General features: G+C 44.7%; 1 pseudogene; it reads right to left on the bottom strand.

Moving 5' to 3' along the window:
- Positions 1 to 5,269: 5,269 nt before the first annotated feature.
- LOC115031585 lies at positions 5,270 to 5,364 on the bottom strand (annotated as a pseudogene).
- Between the last annotated feature and the right edge of the window lie 1,299 nt (positions 5,365 to 6,663).

Below are 6,663 nucleotides of genomic sequence, written 5' to 3'. Positions count from 1 at the left end.
TTCTGAGTTCAAGGCCAGCCTGGTCTACAAAGTGAGTTCCAGGACAGCCAGGGCTACAGAGAAACCCTGTCTCGAAAAACCAAAAAACAAAAAACAAATAAAAAAAAAAAAAAAAGAAGAAGCAGAGAACTGAAAATCACCAGGCAGAGGTGAATTGTATTTGTTTTAGAGGAGAGTGGGGAGGAGGGAGGGTTTTTTTGAAGAAAGAAAATAGCTGTCGCCTGTGGAAGCAGTGACGTGGGAAGGGCTGAAAACTGAACTAAAGAGATTTCAGACGACCATGTGCTTCCATAGTGATCAAGAGCTACAGAGAATTTCCAACTGGGAAGGGAGCTATGGAAGAGTGTTTTCATTTTTCTTTTCAAATTTTCTATTTGTAGATTGCAAAAAGGTCCTTGGGCATGCAGATAAGCATTGGAGAAGGCAGGAAAAGTTAAACACAAAGTGGATCTCTCTCCCCAAAGGGGGAAGATAATCAACTCTCCTCCTGGAATGCTGGGGGAAATGGAGTTTACAACCTGGTAGTTCTTTGCTACCTGTTGAGCCAGGCTCCACCCACATGCCCAGAATATTATGTTTATTTATCCCAGCCCCCTTTTCCCCTAAAACCTTGAGCTATACTTCTAGGCCATAAAACTAATCCTTGTGAGAAAGGTCATTTGTGCTTTACAACAGCCCGATTGATATCTATGCTATCTTAGGGCCAGGCCAGTCCTGACTCCCAAGGCCTATCCCAGCCATTCTCCCTAGACCCTTGTCTTGAGCACTGTTTCTAAGTCAACAAGATCCCATCTGACAGATGAAGCCACATGCACTTTGTAAAGAGCTTCAATGTAAACCCGTCTTAACCTTTGTTGTACTCATGGGGTTGAGTTGTTACCTGAATCTTTTTTTTTCCAAAATTGTGGTTTGCTTGAATATGGCAAAAATACACGAGCTGATGTCAGACTCTCAAAGTATTGGTCCAACGCTCAGTGCCAAAAAAATGGCCTGAACTGGGTTATATTCTTGTCTTTTCAAGGATCATTTCAGCTGGCAGGACCTTCCACATTTGTGTGTGTGTGTGTGCGCGAATATGACATGTATACATGGGTATTGACAGAAACATGAAGAGCATGTTGGCTCCCCTGGAGTTGGAGTTACAGGCAGTTATGAAGTAGTAACATGGGCGCAGGGAAAGGAACTTGAGTCCAGCCTTTATCTTTGAGGTAAGGCATCACTCTGTCATCCAGACTGACCCCAAACTTATAGGTTCAAGTGACCCTTCTCCTTCAGCCTCTAAAGTAATGAGTCCACAAACGCCTGCCATTGCACCTAACTTTGAATTTTGGTGGTAATGAGAAGGTTGAGATAGGGTCTCATTAACCCAGGCTGGCCTCAAACTTACTATGTAGCCAAAGATGACCTCAAATTCTTTTTTTTTTTTTTCCCTTTTTTTTTTTTTTTTTTTTTTTTTTTTGGTTTTTCGAGACAGGGTTTCTCTGTATAGCTCTGGCTGTCCTGGAGCTCACTTTGTAGACCAGGCTGGCCTTGAACTCAGAAATCCACCTGCCTCTGCCTCCCAAGTGCTGGGATTAAAGGCGTGCGCCACCACGCCCGGCGGACCTCAAATTCTTGATCTAACTGCCTCTATCTCTCAAGTGTTAGGATCACAAGCATGTGCCCCTACACTCAGCTTTTTGGTTTTGCTCTTGGTTTTATTTTGTTTGTTTTGTTTTTGAGGATCTTGAGTAGCCCAGGCTAACCCCAAACTCATTGTGTATAAGAGGATGACCTCCTCCTGCTTCCACTTGTGTGAACATGCTGGGGTTATAGACATCACCATGTGGGGTTCAAGCACTGCTGAGGATGGAGCCCAGGGCTTGCTGCAGGCTAGGTGAACACTCTACCCACTGCGCCACACCCTTGGCCTGACTTAGTTGGGTCTGCATGGTCTTCAGTCTTTTTTTTTTAGGACTAGCTTAGTCTTTCTTAGTGTCATAGATTAGTAGCATTCCATCTTCTGGGTCCCTGTCCCATGAAATTCTGTCTTTCCTGATACCTGCTACAGTGTCAAGGTTAATAAGACAGTATACGCCTATTGCGAGCTGCCAGAGAGAGAGAGATGGCCAGAGAGAGAGAGAGATTGATAGAGAGATCCTCTGAATGGCGAAAACCCGTCCCTTTTATGGAGGACTGTCCTCCGCCTCGGACGTGTCGCTCCCTGATTGGCTGCAGCCCATCGGCCGGAGTTGTCGTCACGGGGAAGGCAGAGCACATGGGGTGGGAAACTACCCCAGCGCATGCGCAGATGGTTTGTTTACACAGGTGCCAGTGCCATCAGCGCCATCTTGTAATGGCCAATGTGAGGGCGGCTCCTTACATACGCCTGAGCATGATAGTCTGTTGGAGACAAGGAATTGATCAAGCGTTTGCATAGCAAAGAATGAGCCACAGTTAACTGGGCCAAAAATGGGAGCTGAGCCTTCTAAGCAGAAAAAACCATCTGAAAAGAGGATGGTTTAGTGAAGAACCATAGTGAGAGGCAGTGTGGCCAGAGCAGGGCAAATGATGAGCAGAAAGGAGAGGAGAGGGGAAAGTTGGGAGACTGACATCAAAGCCCAATAAGCCAGGAGTACCAGGCCTGTTGTTAGTGCTGTAGAACGCTTATCTCACACCAAAGGCCCAAAATATCTTGTAATCAGTGGGCACAATCTGGCTGCCGGAAACAGAAATGCTGAGTGTCTATGACGGAAGTTGGCAGATGTGGACTGACATCCTGCCCCTGACACTGGGATCCCCGACTGATAACACCCTCATCCTGCCATTAACTGGAAACTTTCCTGGGGAAGCAAGGAGACTTCTGGTCCTAGAGGAAGGTTCATCGCCCTTCTTGGGATTTAGGATAAGCCTCAGGGAACTCTGCAAGCCTCCATGTTCAGCCAGTGGAAACGGTGTCCTCTGCCTCGTAGGGTTATTTTACGGTGATGAATGAATACGATAGTAACAGTTGGACCACTGAGATGGCTCAGTGAGCAAAGATCCGCTCCTAAGCCTGATGACCAGAGTTCAACTCCTGGATCCCACGTGGTAGAAGGAGACAAGCAACTCCCAAAGTTGTTCTCTGACCTTCAAATGCAGCCACAGCACAAAGTGAGCCCTCATACACATTTAAAATATAACTTTTTACAAAGGTAGCAGCTGTCATTCAGTTGACGAGCATATCTGTAATCCCAGCCAAGGGAATTGCTCGAGAAGCCAAGGCAAGAGGATTGAGAGTCCAAGGCCAATATGGGCTATCTAGATATAGATAGTTCTTTCCTTAAAACAAACAGCTGTGAAAGCAAAGACACCATCTATGAGGAAGGGGCCAGAATGAGAGGAGGGAAGAGGGTGGCCTCAGGTTTGTAGTGATCCTCCTGTCTCAGCCTCCCAAGTCTGGGATAATCGTTCTGATAACAAATATACAGCCTCTATAGCAAGTACACAAACTTCTATAACAAAAACTCAAGCCTTGGGGTTGGCTCTTTCATTTAAGATGGAGATGAGTCTAAGTCACACCTTTAAATAATGGGAACGTGAAGCAGGACAGGCCAACAAAGACTTGTTGGGCGTTGCCTGGCATTCTATGCAAAGTTTTAGTGTAATGGTTGTCCCCTGAGACCAAGGCCAGGTGTATATCGCTCTGAACGCTTGAAGGAAGAACACAGGCCAGCTCAGCCCTCTGAGGACAGAAATAAGGGCAGTCAGCAAAAGCTTATCAGAGGTGAGAGCTGAGCTTTGAGAGTCTGTGAAAGGTCACAGATGGCTGCAGGGAAGAAGGAGGGACAATTCTGTAAGAGGGACCAAGCTGCATGTGCAGAGGTATGGAAGAAAAAACAGCAACAACAACAACCAAAAAAAAGTGAGAGAAGAAAGAGGGAATGGTGTTCAGACTGAGGGGGTTTTGTTTCGGTTTTGGTTGGTTGGTTGGTTGGTGTCTTAGTCAGGGTTTCTATTCCTGCACAAACATCATAACTAAGAAACAAGTTGGGGAGGAAAGGGTTTATTCGGCTTACACTTCCATACTGCTGTTCATCACCAAAGGAAGTCAGGACTGGAACTCAAGCAGGTCAGGAAGCAGGAGCTGATGCAGAGGCCATGGAGGGATGTTCTTTACTGGCTTGCCTCCCCTGGCTTGCTCAGCCTGCTCTCTTATAGAACCCAAGACTACCAGCCCAGGAATGGTCCCACCCACAAGGGGCCTTTCCCCCTTGATCACTAATTGAGAAAATGACTTACAGTTGGATCTCATGGAGGCATTTCCTCAACTGAAGCTCCTTTCTCTGTGATAACTCCAGCTGTGTCAAGTTGACACAAAAATAGCCAGTACAGTTGGTTAGTTGGTTGGTTAGTTCGTTGGTTGGTTGGCTTTTGTTTTGTTTGCTTTTGCTTTTACAGGCAGAATGACATTTTCAGCAGACACTCAGTCTATACCCAGGCAAACCTACAACAAACATCTTACCTAATGGTGTGAAAATGAAAACTTTTACTGTAAGGTCAGGGCCAAGGCAGGGTTGCCTGCCATTGTCAACTTTACTAGGGATAGTAGTAGACAAAGATAATGCAGTCAAAACTAACCTAGTGGGACTGAAGAAATAGCTCAGTAGTTAGGAGCACTTGTTGCAGAAGACCCAAGTTCTGTTCCCAGCACCCACATAGTGGCTCACAATCATAAGGAACTCCAATTTCAAGAGATCTGATGCCCTCTTCTGACTTCCATAGGCACCAGGAATACATGTGGTATTCACAACATATATGCAGACAAAGCATTTGTAGACATAAAAAATAATCATTAAGAAAATGTTAGCTCAGAGAGGCTGAGGAAATAGCTGAGTGCTTGTGTAGCATGCAGAAGGCCCTGGGTTCCATGCCAGCACTGCCCTAACCCAGCGTGGTGATACACGTCTGTAATGCCAGCATCTTCACACAAGGAAGCAGAAAGATACAAAGTTTGAGGACCTACTCAGATACTCAACCAGTTTAAGGTCAGCCTTGAGACCCTGTCTCAAGGAAAAACAGAAGCAAAGGGAAAAAGAAACCAATTTATGCCAAGGACCAGCCTTGACTTGGTTGGGGGTACTAAGGAAGGGGTATTTGGGAGCAGCAGAAGAAACAACCCCAAGTTAGTGATGGAGTGAAAGCTGACAGCTCTACAGTCTGCTTGAGATGGTCCTCTAGACAGCTCTCTGCTGGAGATAGCTCTCTGCTTGAGACAGCTCTGTGCTCTAGATAGATCTTTCGATAGCTCTTGGGTTTTCCCACCAAAGTCAGAAAACCTGATAGAAAAATTCTGACTTTGGTCAGAAAACCCACAAGACAAATTCCAAAAGAACTGCAATAGCTCTCTAGACAGCTAGCTCATCTCTTGTTCAGTCTTTTATTTACATATCAATTCAACCATTTACCCAAATTCCCTTTTGATAATCCCACAAATCAGCATTTTATGACATAAGCCTCTTGATTCTTTGAAAAAGACTGCAAATACATTTTCTTAACATAGCAAATGAATTCAGAGATCTGCCTGCCTTTGTAAACACAAACAATAAGCTAGCTGAGTGGGATCCCATCCTGAGACCACCATTCCCAAAATCTCTTTATCTCCTTCCCTATCTTTTAGGTCTGTGAAGCCCTTCATACAACTTATATTGCACCTTTATATGTTGCATAGTTGATAAATTATTCTTGAACTCATGTTTTCAGAGTTCTTTCCCATAGCCTTAAGGGCCATCCTGAAGGTCACAGAATTACCATTTTGCTGGGGAACACATTCTTGCCTCCCAGACTCATTGCCAGAGAAAACATTCCCCCTGAAAGAAAAGAAGAACATAAAGTATATATATTTATTAATTTTTATTATTATACAAACAAGCCTTCCACCTACAACAAGCATCACACTCATGAAGGTTCATGCTCTGCTGGGGTGGGAACCTTGACACATTGTCCCTTCTGTAGCCATGCAGGACTCCAGGACTTGGCAAATTCAGAAGCTGGGCAATGGTAACACATGTCTTTAATCCCAGCACTCAGGAAGTAGAGGCAGGAAGACCTCTGTGAGTTCGAGGCCAGTGTGGTCTATAGAACCTTTCCAGGACAGCCAAGGCTACACAAAGAAACCCTGTCTTGAATAACCCCTCCAAAAAATTAATTTAGAAATATATTTGATGGCACATGCCTGCCATCTCAGTACTTGGGAGGTAGAGGCAGGAATCTCACACATACACACACAATGGAAATAAATTATAGAAACTTAATTTAAATTTTTCTTGTATCAAGTTGGGCAGTGCTGGCACACACATTTAATCCCAGCCCTCAGCGGGGAAAAGCAGTTGGATCTTTAGGAGTTGAAGGCCAGCCTAGTCTACAAAGTAAGTTCCAAGACAGCCAAGGCTCCATAGTGAAACCCTATCTCAAAAACAAAAACAAAACAAAAATTGTATCAAAGCAAAGCATCAGGACAGTAAAACTTAAGGGTACACCCCATGAAGCCTGAGGACCCAAGTTCAATCCTACTATAGACATGGCAAGAGGAGAGAATTGGCTCTTGCAAATTGTGCTTGGACTTCCACACTCACACTGTGGCATGAATGACTTACATACACAAAATAAATCAATAAGTACTTCTTAAAGTCAGTATTGGGCCTG

This window comes from Mus caroli, chromosome 7, assembly GCF_900094665.2.
Source record: "Mus caroli chromosome 7, CAROLI_EIJ_v1.1, whole genome shotgun sequence".
Taxonomy (NCBI): Eukaryota; Metazoa; Chordata; class Mammalia; order Rodentia; family Muridae; genus Mus; species Mus caroli.
Note: the sequence above shows the minus strand (reverse complement) of the source record. Positions and strands in the feature narration are given on the sequence as shown.